Source organism: Malus domestica, chromosome 09, assembly GCF_042453785.1.
Source record: "Malus domestica chromosome 09, GDT2T_hap1".
Taxonomy (NCBI): domain Eukaryota; kingdom Viridiplantae; phylum Streptophyta; class Magnoliopsida; order Rosales; family Rosaceae; genus Malus; species Malus domestica.
This window is the reverse complement of record NC_091669.1, coordinates 12,363,111-12,378,765: the sequence shown is the minus strand read 5'-3', so window position 1 is coordinate 12,378,765 and position 15,655 is coordinate 12,363,111. Positions and strand designations below refer to the sequence as shown.

At 37.8% G+C, this 15,655-nt stretch overlaps 2 long non-coding RNA genes across 2 annotated transcripts; both read left to right on the top strand.

Moving 5' to 3' along the window:
- The first annotated feature begins 3,287 nt into the window (after positions 1–3,287).
- On the top strand, positions 3,288–7,806 carry LOC139188157 (uncharacterized). The gene is made up of 4 exons (XR_011571376.1): positions 3,288–3,544; positions 3,721–3,857; positions 4,476–4,534; positions 5,404–7,806. It is a non-coding gene; the product is annotated as an uncharacterized lncRNA (long non-coding RNA).
- A 1,789-nt stretch (positions 7,807–9,595) lies between these two features.
- LOC139188158 (uncharacterized) lies at positions 9,596–11,943 on the top strand. The gene is made up of 4 exons (XR_011571377.1): positions 9,596–9,834; positions 10,011–10,147; positions 10,766–10,824; positions 11,694–11,943. It is a non-coding gene; the product is annotated as an uncharacterized lncRNA (long non-coding RNA).
- The last annotated feature ends 3,712 nt before the right edge of the window (positions 11,944–15,655 follow it).

Here is a 15,655-nt window from a genome sequence, read left to right as displayed (position 1 = left end):
TTATCATCAAACGCAAATTCGAATCAAATTATTATGGTTAGCCCCATTATAAAACTTAGCTCATTTTTCCGTCGTTTGGTGTTACGTATTAGAAAAAAATTAAGGATGAATTACACAAAACTATCTCAACTATTAGTCAAAGTACAATCACATACCTCATGTTTTAAATATTACAATATCATACCTCAACTTATAAATTCGTTATAATATCAAACCTCCCTTAATTTTTCTATCAATTTGATTGTTAGTTGCTGACGTGGCAGACAATTGGCTCGCTCACTCATCCAACTAGATTGATAAATTCATAATTTATTAAAAAGTTCAGAAACTTTTTGTAACAACAAAAACTAAAATAATAAAGAGGGTCCCACTACTAAACTTAGCAATTCCTCCCCCATCGAGAAACTTTTTAATGTGACCGTCACACGATATGATACACCACGTATTCTTATATAAATAGTAGGTTATGTGCGTTAAAAGGTTAAAAACTTAGAAATTAAAATTTTTCATCACATACATAAAAATACATGATGTACCATCTATATTCCCGTCACAACTAAAAATTTATCCTCCCCGTCATCAAATTTATCCTCCCCGTCATCGTGCATTATGGGTGCGTTTGGTACGCAGACGGGACGGAACGGGACGGGACAAAACGGGAAGGGACGGGACGGAACGAAGGTGTAATTTTTGAAAAATACATGGGGTATATTTGTCTTAAAATGGTAAAACAGTGTGTTCTACATACGTGGAACAAACCCGTTCCAGGGGAGGTGGGACGCAAAAACACCCAAAATCTGTCCCGTGGAACAGCCGTTCCACTCATTTTTGGCGTACCAAACGCGGGACGGAACGCCTCGTCCCGTTCCGTCCCGTCCCGTCCCACGTACCAAACGCACCCTATCCTCTCCCACACCAGACGCCACCCGCACCTTCATAACTCCGGCGAAGTCCTCTTCTTCTCCGGCCACTGGATTTTCCCCCCTGGCGATTATTTCTGAAATTTCTTGTCTCTTTGGGCTCTTCCAATTATGAAGTTTGAAGGTTATGGAGGAGAGAAAGGGAGGTGCTAGGCGAGTTGACCAGGCATGGAAGAGAGAGAGGTGCTGGGGTCGGGTCTGCTGTGGTAGTGGGCGTGTGGTGACTGAAGATATTGAAGGTTTTGAGCTTCTTGATTTGCGTGGGTTGTTGCAGGAATTTGGTCTCGATCTGCAGGTGGATGTGTGCAACTATCGTTGTTGCCGAGAGGTGGGGTGCCGCAGGTCAAGGCACGGGTTGCAAGAGCCGGTCTTGAAGAGGACCGACGTTCATCGAAATTCGGGCCTTGTTGAAGCCCAGGGCTTGGCAGCGGCTGCTGTTGCAGATCTGCAGATATCGAAGAATACGACATTTTTGGAGGGGAAGAGCGAAGAGAAAGACATTGTGAGTGGCTAGTTTCGTGGTTGAGTGGCAAGGGTTGATTTGAAGCTCTGGCAGCGGGAGGGATCGGACGACAGAGATTTTGAATCCACAGTTGCAGAGGACTTGACTCGTTTTTTTTTTTTTTTTTAAGGCTCTGAGGTTGCTGCGAGTTGCAGCTGTGGGTGAGTGTGATAGATTTTTGTAGTTCAAGTTGTGGGTTGCTGAGTTAACCCCCAATCAGGTGGTCGGAGAAGAAAATGACTTCGCCGGAGTTGTGAAGGTGAGGGTGGTGTCTGGTGGCGTGGGAGAAGGAATTGCACGGTGGTGATGGTAAGGAATTGCTAAGCTTAATGGTGGGACCCTTTTTATTATGTTAATTTTGTTGTTACTAAAAAATTAATTTTTTAATAAATTTTTTATTTTTAATATTTTATTAATTTATCAATCTAGTTGGATGAGTGAGTGAGTCAGCTGCCTGTCACGTCAGCAATTAACAATCAATTTGACATTAAATTTAACAGAGATCTAATATTGCAACAAATTCATAAGATGATGTATATCATTGTAATATTTAAAACATGATGTATGAGATTATGGTTCGACTAATAATTGAAGTAGTTTTACGTAATTTATATATAAGTTTAAAGAAAAAGTACGAAAAAAGTCTTGCTTTCTTAATCAATGGTAACATGGCTAACCCAACGTTTTTCTCGACCAAGAAGTAATGCTTATGAACACTACCGTTTTTGAACTTGCATCCTCTCCACCACACATTTTATTTACTTAGGAGACATTTTAGTTTGATCATATACTTAGGAGATCAAGCGGTATCGATTTGAACATATGAAGTATCCCACCACACATTAATGACAAACTAATTCCCTTTTTCATGCAATCCTAGTACCACATGAAGTGACATCATACTTTTGTCTCCTGAAAAATGGTATCAATTTGAATAACAATAATGAATTTGATCATAGAATGTAACACTACAAGATTTGATCCAGAGTTGTGCTAGTAATAGTGTTTGTTACCTTTTCTTAAGGAGGAAGAATCCCTCTTTGTATAGGAAGACTCAAGCATCTCAGTTAAGTATCTTACCAAAAACAAAAAGAAGAAAGCATCTAATTTAAATAACTAGATCTGCAAGTGGTTCTTTACCACAGTGATGAAAATGCATTAAGTCTTTGCATGATGCCGTGAGTTTGAATTCCGTCAGTGATTAATCTAACAAAATTGACCGTTTGACAAAAAGAAAGAAAAAAAAAACTAGATCTTGGATCCACTCTACCAAAACAAACAAAATTAGATACTTATTTTATTTCAGGGTCATTTTGGTTTCGATCTTTAATCAACTTAATTGTTAGACTGAAACCTTGTTTGTTTACATATTTTGATCAAGGTCCTTAGCATCATTTAAGAGATTTTAATTCATGCATTTATGCATTTAATGTCCCACAAATTATGAAATTTAAACAAATTCAAATAATATTTTAAAATATAATAAATACTTAAAAATTAATTTTAGAGTAATATTGTGACAGCCCGTCCCTAATTTTAAGAATTTTTAAAGTTTTCATAAAGGATTTTACAAAAATGCCCTTTGAAGGTACGTGCATTATTCGAGGTTAATCACCATGTCGTGCCATCTAAGATTTGTTTTCTTGACATATCCCCGTAGTACTCGTCGTTACGGACGCGTGGGCGCAGACGGTTCGTGATTTGGAGTTATATCGAAGAAGTTATTAAAGTTTGAAGTTGGGATTTTAAGGAATTATAATTTTAGTAAAATATAGAAATTCTTTTATGAAAATGGACGGCCCAGATTTAATGATGAATGAAATGGATGGTTGGGATGAGAGAAAGTTTTGTGTGTGTGTGTGTGCGTGAGAAGAAAACAGAAAAGAAGAGGGATTGGGCAAAGCTGCCCAATCGGAGAAGAAGGAGGAGAGACCGAATGGGGAGAAGAGAGAGGGAGAAGCTGACCAACTAGAGGAAGGAAAGGAGGAAAGGAGAGAGGGCGAGAAGCGGAGGAGAGAAGGAAGAAATGGGTTTTCCCCAACCCGTATACCCGCGCGACCCGCGACTTCCAATCGGCGGGTTTTCGCCATTTTCGTCCAATTTTCCGACGAATTGAATCAAGGTACCACTCCTAATCATCATCTAGGCCTTCCCTCTTCACGTTTCACCCCAAGAATCATTGAATTTCGTTGTGATTTCGCGAAGAACACCCCTACGGGTGCCGCGACCCTTTTGTTTAAATTCTCCAAATTTTGAAATGTTTTCTTTCAATTACTAACACCATTAGCATTCCCTTAGGACCTAAAACAAAGCCCAAGAGGTAATTGAGGCGTTGGAACAAGTTTGAAGGTCGAATTGGAAACACCCAATTCTAGGGTTCTTCACGGTTTTGGTGAAATTGAAGCACTTCCAGGCCAAATTGGCCTTGGCCTCAGGTATGAAAGTTGTTCTACTCATTGAGATCTTCAAATCTGCAAATTTTAGTAATTTTTGGAAATAGTTGAATTTTCCGGCGAGCCGGGGCGGCCAACCGCCACCCGCGGCGGCCCGCGCGGCGGTGCGTGGCCAATGGCCCGCCAATGTCATTATTAGCTTGTGATTAAGGTTCTAGGTTCTGTTTTGATAATTGATGGACGTAAATTGAATAATTGAACCTAAGTTGGTTACGATTCGTGGTTAGGTGAAAATGTGAATTGACGATCCGACCGTTGGATCGTCACCAAACTTTGATACGTTGTAATACGTAATATTTGAGGATTATAGGAACTTACGGATTGAGAATCCGATTTACGGATCTTCCGGAATTGAAGTTGTAAGTTCATAAAATAGAATGTTAACCGTCACTTATTTTTGGAAATTGACGGAGATCCGACCGTTGGATGGTAATGAAATTTTAAGATGTTGTCCTAGAGGTATATTGTGGACCTCTGGAAGTTACGGATTTGAAATCTGAGTTGCAGATCATCCGGATCGAATTACGTAGTGACGTGTCTTATATAAGTTATGTATTCTATCGGCAGGATTTCTAAGGTTGGGTTTGATTATTGTTCTAGGCGCTAATCTTCATGATGCCTTGATGTGTGGTGCTAGGGAGTTGTTGGGCGAACTCCAGGTGAGTGGGCAGTTTTGTTTTTGTACTACCTTTATACTATTGATTTTTCCCAGAAAATGAATTTATATGAAAATATGTTTTAAAAATGCCATGCATAGAATTATTTGAAAAATGTGAATTGCGTATGAGTTATATGATTGATATATGATGCATACATGTTGCATGGTGCGGTGGAGGCACAGGTAAGTCAGGTGAGTTCATTATTCATTTAATTGATTGTTGATAAGATGTTTAAGCTCATACCTGCACCCTAGGTGTTAGTGCTTATTTTATTCACCACACCGCACGCTCGCCTTGGATCCAAGTAGGTGGATGTCGTACAGACCATGTGAGGGTTCCGACATGCTAGTCGTATAGATCACTAGGCGTGATTCCGACTAGTGGGTGACCTTAGTTATGCGCGCTGATGATATGATGAGAGAAGCACTAGAGCGTATTTTTACACCTTTCATCGTATAGACTACCTTACGTAGTTCCGAGTGATGTGCAGAGTAGGGCCGTATAGGTCACTGTGGTGACTCCGGCTTAGTGAGATATTGAGCTATTGAATTAATCGTATAGGACCAACTGCAGGGTCTCCGATTGATTCCTTATTTCACCTGATTTATATTTTGATTTATGGCATGGCATGTTTTTCTTGAAAAATGTTAAAGATTTGGGATTCAAGCTTTGAGATTTCATATATATTTTTCTGAAAAGTGTTAAAGGTTTGAGATTTGAGATTTTTGCTTATATATATGTTTATATATATGCTATTTTCTGGGAAAGTATACAGGTTTTACGGTGAGGGGTTAGAAATGTTTTAAATGAAAAGTTTTCGAAAAACTTTGTTTTACTGACCCACTCAATTTTGTTTTGCGCCCCTCCAGGTTCAAGTTAGCAGAGCTTTGGTGGCCACGAGGAATCCAACGGTGTTCTGACAGAATTCACAAAAGTAGGACTCACCCTCGGGTGTGTTATCTTAGTAATTGGAAAGTTTTTTAAAGCTTCCGAACTGTGTAAATGGTTACGTCACTCTCACGTGACGGCCAGCACGCCCTCCTTCGGGACGGGGTGTGTCAGTTGGTATCAGAGCCTAGGTTGCAATTCTGGACATCTTGAGAATTTCCTAGTGTTTTCTGTCAGAACTATACCGCCTCGTAGCGAGCCACGTAGTTCGGATGAGCCTAAATTCCCTGATATAGTAGTTTGGGGGGGAACTATTGCCATTGTGATTCAGTCTATTATCTAAAGGAACCTTGAGACTGGTTATAAGTTAAATTTGAATACAGACTTGCCTTGTTTCCATTCGGATGTTGTTACTAATCCGGTCGAGGTGTTATGTCGTTTTTGGCTGGATAATAAGAAGAAGTGACGTTCTTTGGCGACCACAATCCATTGTACTTTTTACCAAGAGTTTACGAGATGTTGTTGGGCTTTAAAGACTTTGAGAATATGATCAGCGAGAGTAAAGAGGAATAAGAAAGGAATGAGAATCAGAATAAGACGATAAAGTTAAAGATTCGTCATATCAAAAACCTCGGAGGACTCAAAGCTTCAAAGGAAGTGAAATTAGAGCTAATTTTCCCAGCTTAGGTTTTACTGCCACTGGTCAGAGGCGAAGTGATAGATTTACTAGTGATCCCAGATTTCTGAGACAAGATGACTCTGGTAGAGGAAATGTATATTTGTGCCATAGGTATAATATTAGACACTTTGGAGAGTGTGGGAATCAGTGAATGTGTTCATGTGGACGGATGGGACATAGAGGTATGAATTGTCCCTGAGATCAGTTGTTACCCAACAGTCTTCCTTAACATATCACTTGGAAAATTGACGGGTAAGTCGTACAGGTCATTATATGTGACTTCGACTTATGAGCTAGCATGGATAGTCAAGTTGTAGACTCAGTCGCACAGGTCATTCTAGCTGACTCCAACTGATATATTTCTTATTATGGATGATGTTGCCAAAGAAAGTAATGTTGGAGCACGATCGAGGCGTATTTATGTATTTCTAAGGAAGAACAAGATAATATTACACATTCAGGAATTGTTACTTACTTATCGAGACAACATTGGGTTATTTGTATTGCGGGCTGCATACCGTAATATTTATAACTTATTTGTTGGATTCGTTAAGCAAGTAAACACGTAGGTCATCCTACGTTAGTATGGTGCTATTTAGGGTGTCCGGTGATGGTGAAAAATGTCATGTCGGTGAATTTTATTCCGTTGGATATTGTGGATTTTGAGGTGATTTTTGGCACAAAGTGGGTGCAGAATAAATGTGCCAAGCTAGATTGCTATGGCGAATCAGTTAATTTTTGTCGACCTGGATGACCATAGGTTACTTTTGGGGGTAAGTAAAGTGGAGTGAGTCATGCCATTATTCATGTTGAGAGAGCAAAGAAGATTGTTATCAAAAGGCTGCCAAGATATTTAGTTCATATGGTGCTAAATGATGTTGATCCTAATAGTATGGAAGATGTAAAGATGGTTAGACATTTTCCTGGTGTATTTCCAAATGACTTACCTAGATTACCGCCAGGCAGAGATGTGGGTTCCATTATTGAATTGTTTTTAGGTACAAATCCTATGTTAGAGATTGGTTCAGGTTGAGTTAAAAGTTCCATTCAACTTATTATATCACATTGGAAAAGCTTCGGTTTATTTGTGAGGAAGAAAGTGGACATTAAGGCTAGGCATTGATATTAGGTAATTGAATCGGGTAACGATTGAGAGCTGTTATCCATTGTTGTGTATTGATGATTATTTGATCAGCTCTGAGGCGCCTGGGTACTTTCTGAGATTGACTAGAGGTCTGAATGATATTAGTTGAAGATTAACAGTGAGGATGTTCATAAGACTGAATCCAGGACTCGTTATGGTCATTTCAAGTTAGGATGCCATACGGAGTGACGAATGCACCTGCTACTTTTATGAGTTTGCTGAAGGAAGTATTCCAGTGATATCTGGACCGGGTTGTTATTGTTTGCCATTGACGAGATTGATAAGATTAGAGCAGTGCATGCTAGATATTTAAAGTTGGTGTTGCAAAGATTGAGGGAACGTTGATGTATGCTAAGTTTAGCAAATGCTAATGTTGGATAAATTAATTATATCTACTTAAGGTATTCAAATGGATTCTTAAAAGAGTAGCAACGATTGAGAATTTGGAACAATTGCGAACTGTGACTGAGGTTCAGAGTTTTCTCGGATTAGCAGGATATTGTCGATAGTTCGTCCAAGATTTTAATTATTGCTTCGCCCTTGGCGAGATTGATGAGAAAAGAGGTTAAGTTTGAGTGGGATGAAAAATTATAAGTAGAGCTTCAGCAAGTAAAGTATTCCCTCACTCATGCATCTGTTTTCACACTCCCAGACGATAGTGGTAATTATGTGGTCTATAGTAATACTTCTTTGAATGTTCTTGAATGCGCGTTGATGCAGCATGGTAGGATGATTGCCTATGCTTCATGGCCATTGGGATCTCATAAGATGAATTACCCTACGTGTGATTTGGAATTGGCGGCTATCATTCTTACTTTGAAGTTATGGAGACATTATATTATTGGTGAGAAATGCAAGATTTTAATGAATCATAAGAGTCTCCAATATATGTTTACGCTGAGAGATATTAATCTTAGGCAACAAAGGTGGATTGAGTTGCTTAGTGATTATGATTGTGCGACTAGGGTGGTCGAGCTAATATTGTGGCTGATGCATTTAGTAGGAAGACCCCAGTGAGAATTAATGCTTGGTACGCTTGCTATGTTCATCTTCTTGTGGATTTGAAATCTACTGGAGTAAAGTTGGGTATCGAAAAATCGAGAAGAAGCCTTATTTGCTAATTTCCAAGTTGGACCCATTTGGTAGATCGTACTCGAGACTCAAGCGTTTGACGAAGAAATTCAAGAATTTATTTAAAGCAAGGAATAACGGGAAAAAGAAAGACCTTAGAGTTAGAGAATCAGATGACAAGCTTATGCAAGGGAACAAAGTGTTTATGCCTAATGGTGTGGAATTAAAGAAAGCAATTTTGACGATGTACATTATTCCACTTCTACAATGCATCCCGAAAGTACTAAGATTTATCATACCATTCGTTCATGTACTATTGACGGGTATGAAAAGAGGAATGGCGAAGTATGTTAGTAGGCGTATCATCAGTCATCAGGTTAAAGCAGAAAGAAATAAGTCTTTTGGAATAATGTAGTCATTTCCCATTCCACGGCGGAAATGGGAGAATATTACTATGGATTTCGTGGACAAGCTTCCTCGTATACAAAATAGTTAGGTTGGAATTTGAATAATAATTGATCGACTTGTGACGTCAGCGTATGTTACTTCAGTATGAGAACATCAACCTTTCCAGATAAGCGCAACAGTTATTTATTTGTTTTATGGAAAAAGGAGATTGGGATCTGTTAAACTTCTTGGGTATGTTGGTCCCTTCAGTTTGTTCCCTAGAGTAACGCCATAAGGCCGTGGAAAGCTATGTCTTGTGTTTCGAAATTGTTAGAATTGGGGACGGATGATATTCAAGACTCTGAGTTTGGTGAAAATTTATGGAGGAATCTTTCAGTGGAAGAAACTACTTGAAAGTCAGAGAATCGAATGAGAGAGTTGTGTTTCGGGCTGTTTTATGGATATTGCTGGATTGTAAAGATTGTGTAAATTTCGGGGACGAAATTTCTTTAAGGTGGGTAGATTGTGACAGCCCGTCCCTAATTTTAAGAATTTTTAAAGTTTTCATAAAGGATTTTACAAAAATGCCCTTTGAAGGTACGTGCATTATTCGAGGTTAATCACCATGTCGTGCCATCTAAGATTTGTTTTCTTGACATATCCCCGTAGTACTCGTCGTTACGGACGCGTGGGCGCAGACGGTTCGTGATTTGGAGTTATATCGAAGAAGTTATTAAAGTTTGAAGTTGGGATTTTAAGGAATTATAATTTTAGTAAAATATAGAAATTCTTTTATGAAAATGGACGGCCCAGATTTAATGATGAATGAAATGGATGGTTGGGATGAGAGAAAGTTTTGTGTGTGTGTGTGTGCGTGAGAAGAAAACAGAAAAGAAGAGGGATTGGGCAAAGCTGCCCAATCGGAGAAGAAGGAGGAGAGACCGAATGGGGAGAAGAGAGAGGGAGAAGCTGACCAACTAGAGGAAGGAAAGGAGGAAAGGAGAGAGGGCGAGAAGCGGAGGAGAGAAGGAAGAAATGGGTTTTCCCCAACCCGTATACCCGCGCGACCCGCGACTTCCAATCGGCGGGTTTTCGCCATTTTCGTCCAATTTTCCGACGAATTGAATCAAGGTACCACTCCTAATCATCATCTAGGCCTTCCCTCTTCACGTTTCACCCCAAGAATCATTGAATTTCGTTGTGATTTCGCGAAGAACACCCCTACGGGTGCCGCGACCCTTTTGTTTAAATTCTCCAAATTTTGAAATGTTTTCTTTCAATTACTAACACCATTAGCATTCCCTTAGGACCTAAAACAAAGCCCAAGAGGTAATTGAGGCGTTGGAACAAGTTTGAAGGTCGAATTGGAAACACCCAATTCTAGGGTTCTTCACGGTTTTGGTGAAATTGAAGCACTTCCAGGCCAAATTGGCCTTGGCCTCAGGTATGAAAGTTGTTCTACTCATTGAGATCTTCAAATCTGCAAATTTTAGTAATTTTTGGAAATAGTTGAATTTTCCGGCGAGCCGGGGCGGCCAACCGCCACCCGCGGCGGCCCGCGCGGCGGTGCGTGGCCAATGGCCCGCCAATGTCATTATTAGCTTGTGATTAAGGTTCTAGGTTCTGTTTTGATAATTGATGGACGTAAATTGAATAATTGAACCTAAGTTGGTTACGATTCGTGGTTAGGTGAAAATGTGAATTGACGATCCGACCGTTGGATCGTCACCAAACTTTGATACGTTGTAATACGTAATATTTGAGGATTATAGGAACTTACGGATTGAGAATCCGATTTACGGATCTTCCGGAATTGAAGTTGTAAGTTCATAAAATAGAATGTTAACCGTCACTTATTTTTGGAAATTGACGGAGATCCGACCGTTGGATGGTAATGAAATTTTAAGATGTTGTCCTAGAGGTATATTGTGGACCTCTGGAAGTTACGGATTTGAAATCTGAGTTGCAGATCATCCGGATCGAATTACGTAGTGACGTGTCTTATATAAGTTATGTATTCTATCGGCAGGATTTCTAAGGTTGGGTTTGATTATTGTTCTAGGCGCTAATCTTCATGATGCCTTGATGTGTGGTGCTAGGGAGTTGTTGGGCGAACTCCAGGTGAGTGGGCAGTTTTGTTTTTGTACTACCTTTATACTATTGATTTTTCCCAGAAAATGAATTTATATGAAAATATGTTTTAAAAATGCTATGCATAGAATTATTTGAAAAATGTGAATTGCGTATGAGTTATATGATTGATATATGATGCATACATGTTGCATGGTGCGGTGGAGGCACAGGTAAGTCAGGTGAGTTCATTATTCATTTAATTGATTGTTGATAAGATGTTTAAGCTCATACCTGCACCCTAGGTGTTAGTGCTTATTTTATTCACCACACCGCACGCTCGCCTTGGATCCAAGTAGGTGGATGTCGTACAGACCATGTGAGGGTTCCGACATGCTAGTCGTATAGATCACTAGGCGTGATTCCGACTAGTGGGTGACCTTAGTTATGCGCGCTGATGATATGATGAGAGAAGCACTAGAGCGTATTTTTACACCTTTCATCGTATAGACTACCTTACGTAGTTCCGAGTGATGTGCAGAGTAGGGCCGTATAGGTCACTGTGGTGACTCCGGCTTAGTGAGATATTGAGCTATTGAATTAATCGTATAGGACCAACTGCAGGGTCTCCGATTGATTCCTTATTTCACCTGATTTATATTTTGATTTATGGCATGGCATGTTTTTCTTGAAAAATGTTAAAGATTTGGGATTCAAGCTTTGAGATTTCATATATATTTTTCTGAAAAGTGTTAAAGGTTTGAGATTTGAGATTTTTGCTTATATATATGTTTATATATATGCTATTTTCTGGGAAAGTATACAGGTTTTACGGTGAGGGGTTAGAAATGTTTTAAATGAAAAGTTTTCGAAAAACTTTGTTTTACTGACCCACTCAATTTTGTTTTGCGCCCCTCCAGGTTCAAGTTAGCAGAGCTTTGGTGGCCACGAGGAATCCAACGGTGTTCTGACAGAATTCACAAAAGTAGGACTCACCCTCGGGTGTGTTATCTTAGTAATTGGAAAGTTTTTTAAAGCTTCCGAACTGTGTAAATGGTTACGTCACTCTCACGTGACGGCCAGCACGCCCTCCTTCGGGACGGGGTGTGTCAATATTGTTCTTCACAAAGATTATAGCAAAAAAATAATGTACCCACATAATTATTAACATATTTTAAAAATTAACTTGATATATTTTAAATATAAAATAAATACATATAATTAGCACGGGTACATTTAACAAAATTAAAAATGGGTACAAATAAATTAAAAAATATGAGTACAAATACAAATAAATGTTTAAAAAATATGGGCACAAAAAAGAATTAATATATGGGTACAAAGAAAATTGGTATAAATTAAAAAAAAAGGTTACAAATTAAAAATAGGTACAAACTAAAAATAAAAATATATGATAAAAAAATTTAATCATAAATATAAATATAGCAAATATAACGTTTTTAACACTAAATGAACATATTTATAAATAAAATATTTTATTATTGAAATAATTAATTATGTTTATTAAAATCTACGGATCTTGATCAAAAATTGAAAAAAAATAAGATTTTAATCAATAAAGTAGAAAAAATAAGAATAAGAATATATTTTTTCCTTTATTTTACTTTTTTTGGAAGATCTAGATTAATTAAAATAAATATCGGTATTAACTAATTAATAGAAATCTATGATTACATAATCCCTACAAACACTGGAGCCAAAATTGGTGGACATCAGTCCGCTGTCTGAGGCGGATGATTGCCAGTTGAGTCAAGTCACTTCCTTGTCAGATTTGGCCGCTTCCTACTTTTTCCTTAGGGTAAATTACATAATACCCTTTAGATTTGAGGTCTATTATAACATCTTTAAAACATTTCATTTTCATATCTCACGTACTATTTTATTTCAAAATAATATATCTGTTAGATTTTTCATTCATTGATCTGTTAAATGCTGATGTGGCTACCACATGGCAAAAAAATATAATTCTTTATACATTAAAAATATTATAATATTAACCCTATTAAAAATTAAAAATATATATAAAAAAACAAAAAAAAATATAATTTTTTATACAACATATTTAAAACATTTCAATTTCATACCTTACGTACTATTTTATTTCAAAATAATACATCCGTTAGATTTTTCATCTATTGATCTGTTAAATGTTGATGTGGCTGCCATATATGTGTTGATGTGGCTGCCACGTGGCAAAAAAATATAAGTTTTTATACATTAAAAATATTATAATATTAACCCTATTAAAAATTAAAAAAAAAAAAAAAAAACTAGAAAAACCCGAATCTAGATCTCCTTCCTTCCCCCCTCACCTCTCTGTAACTCCCATTTACAAAAAGCCACAACCACCAACACCCTAATCGAAGCTAGCTCTCTTCTTCGTCATTGAAGGCAGGCAAAGGCATACAATTTTTCAAGTTGTTGGCCGTGATTTTCTGGAACACCAATCCCTCATTCGTCAGATTTGACGACGATGCCGTCGCCATCTCAACATCCTCTATTTCTTTCTCTTTTGTGATGCGTTCATCTCACCTCCCCAAACAACTTGGTCGAGGCGTTGCTGTAGGCCATGGCGAACAGTTCCACTCGAAAATCCATCCAATTTGCATGAAAGTCAAAGAACTCGAGGAGGAATCGAACCTCGTAGTTTTGGATGTGGTTCGAGTTCGTGATCCACAAAGAAGCTGCCATGGTCTCTCAGACCATCCACAACATGCTCAATTCTCTAGGTATTAGGGTTTGAAATTGATTTCAGTAGAGTAGCAATTTGGGGATTAGGGTCTGAAATTGATTTGTGTAGAGGAGCAATTTGGGGATTAGGGTTTGAAATTGGGTGCTTTTGCATCTGGAAATTCTTCTGCTTCTGCAACTGAGATTTTGGGTGTTGGAATTAAAAACCTAGAAATTCAAAATTTTGAAATCCTATATCTGCCCGACGGAAAGGACTAGGAGAAGGGGTTGGGTGGTTGGCCCCTTGAGGAGTCGTCAGACTCGAGAAACATGGCAAGAGGTTGGGGGAGGTGAGGCATGAGAGGTTAAGGTTGGAAGGGTCAGAGAGAGAGAGACGTCGAGGTGGGACCCGCGCTTAGTGGTGCTCGGGTGGAAGGGATGGATGGAAGGGTGGAGGGCTAAAGTCTAACTAATCACAATCAATTAGTTATAAATGGTGTGATCATAAGTATGTTATTTAGCATTAAGGAGTAGGAAACGCAAATTTTGTAGTTCAGTTGGTCAAGTGTGTGCGCGCTTGTCCTTACAAACTTATGTGTTCGATTCCTTGTTCTAAATATCACTTGTATGCACGGGTAATGAATTATATATCTCATGTAATTGAAGATAGCGGAAAAAAAAACAATAAAATCATATCAATTTGAAAGAAAAGTTATTATATTGTCATACACTTGACAAATAATAGGGAAATTAGTAAACTTTTACGATTTAATCATAGTTCCGCAATAAAATTATGTTAAGTCAATGAGGGTAGAAACAATTAGGTATCAAACTCATTATAAATTAAAATGTATCGTCGTCTCCAATTATATGACTTAAATTTGAAATTTTCTTTAACAGTGAATAAAAGTACTGCTAAACAAAAAACTACTTAATAAGGTTGTTGTGGAGCCAAAAAATTCACTGGGCGCCACGTGGATTTTTCGACAAAAGAAGACAAAAATGTCCTTGAGGCATACCGGGATTCATACGCGCGAGCAGTGGGCAATCATCTTTCAACCAAAACAAAAGTGCCCAAAATAGGTAACAATTTAAAGCATATTTCATCAAATCCTTTCTATAAGGTAATTCCCAAAACCTAATTTATTTAATATGTTTTATATTCCATTATTTAGCTAATCAATTAGCTAAATAATATATTCCTTTCATATTTCCTAAAAATTGACTAATTAAGGGATTAATTACCTAATCAATCCCTTAATTAGTCAAATTGAAACACCCATTCAAACCTAGGGCCGGCTATCCCCATTTCAAAAACCTCATCCATCACCTTTTCTACCTTTTTCACAATTTCTTCCTTTTTATTAGCCAATAAATTCCATAACCACAAAAGCATTTTCTTTTATGTTTAATTAGCCAATTAATTGGCTAATTAAACCAAAACAAAACCTAAAAACCCTACTAAGTGCCCGGCCACCCTTTCCTCTCCTATAAATTGGTTCCCATTTTCACCAAACACTAATTCCAATTCTCTTACAAAAAATCTCAAATACTCTAAACACTTTTTTTTCTCTCTAAATTCTAACTTTGGCATCGGAGGTTCTTCGGCCAAAGCCCCCCCCATCCATTGTGAGCGCGTGAGACTTTTGGCCTTAACCTAAGGTGCTAGTTGTTTTGTAGGTGCAAAATTGTCCAAGATCAAGGAAGAGAAAATTTGCATCCACAGTTGTGTTGCCATAACAGAGAATAAATACATAATCTACGAAGTTTATATGTAAAATGGTTATGAACACTAAAATTCCACTTACTTAACCAGTTTGGCAAGCAAAGAGCTTGTAGTTCAGTCAATCGTTCACACATGAAGTTCATTTTTTTCCATTAATTTTTCTCAATTCATTTGATCTAAGGATGGCTGAAAGAGTGGTGAGAAGTAAAAATAACTGTGTGGATAACACCACATTTCAGAAATTTGATAGTTTAAAAGTTCGATGCAGCAATAAATGACATAGCAGCACAATTGTAGTTCATGATAGTTGAATCGAGGACCTGAACTTCCATCAACAAAGACTATGTGTCATTAGACCAAACTATCATCTATCATCATGTATTTAGTTTGCCGAAAAAGTATAATTATGTACTAGTATTTTTGTTCATTTTTTGCTTTTATGTTTATTTGGTCTTCTTGTATTAA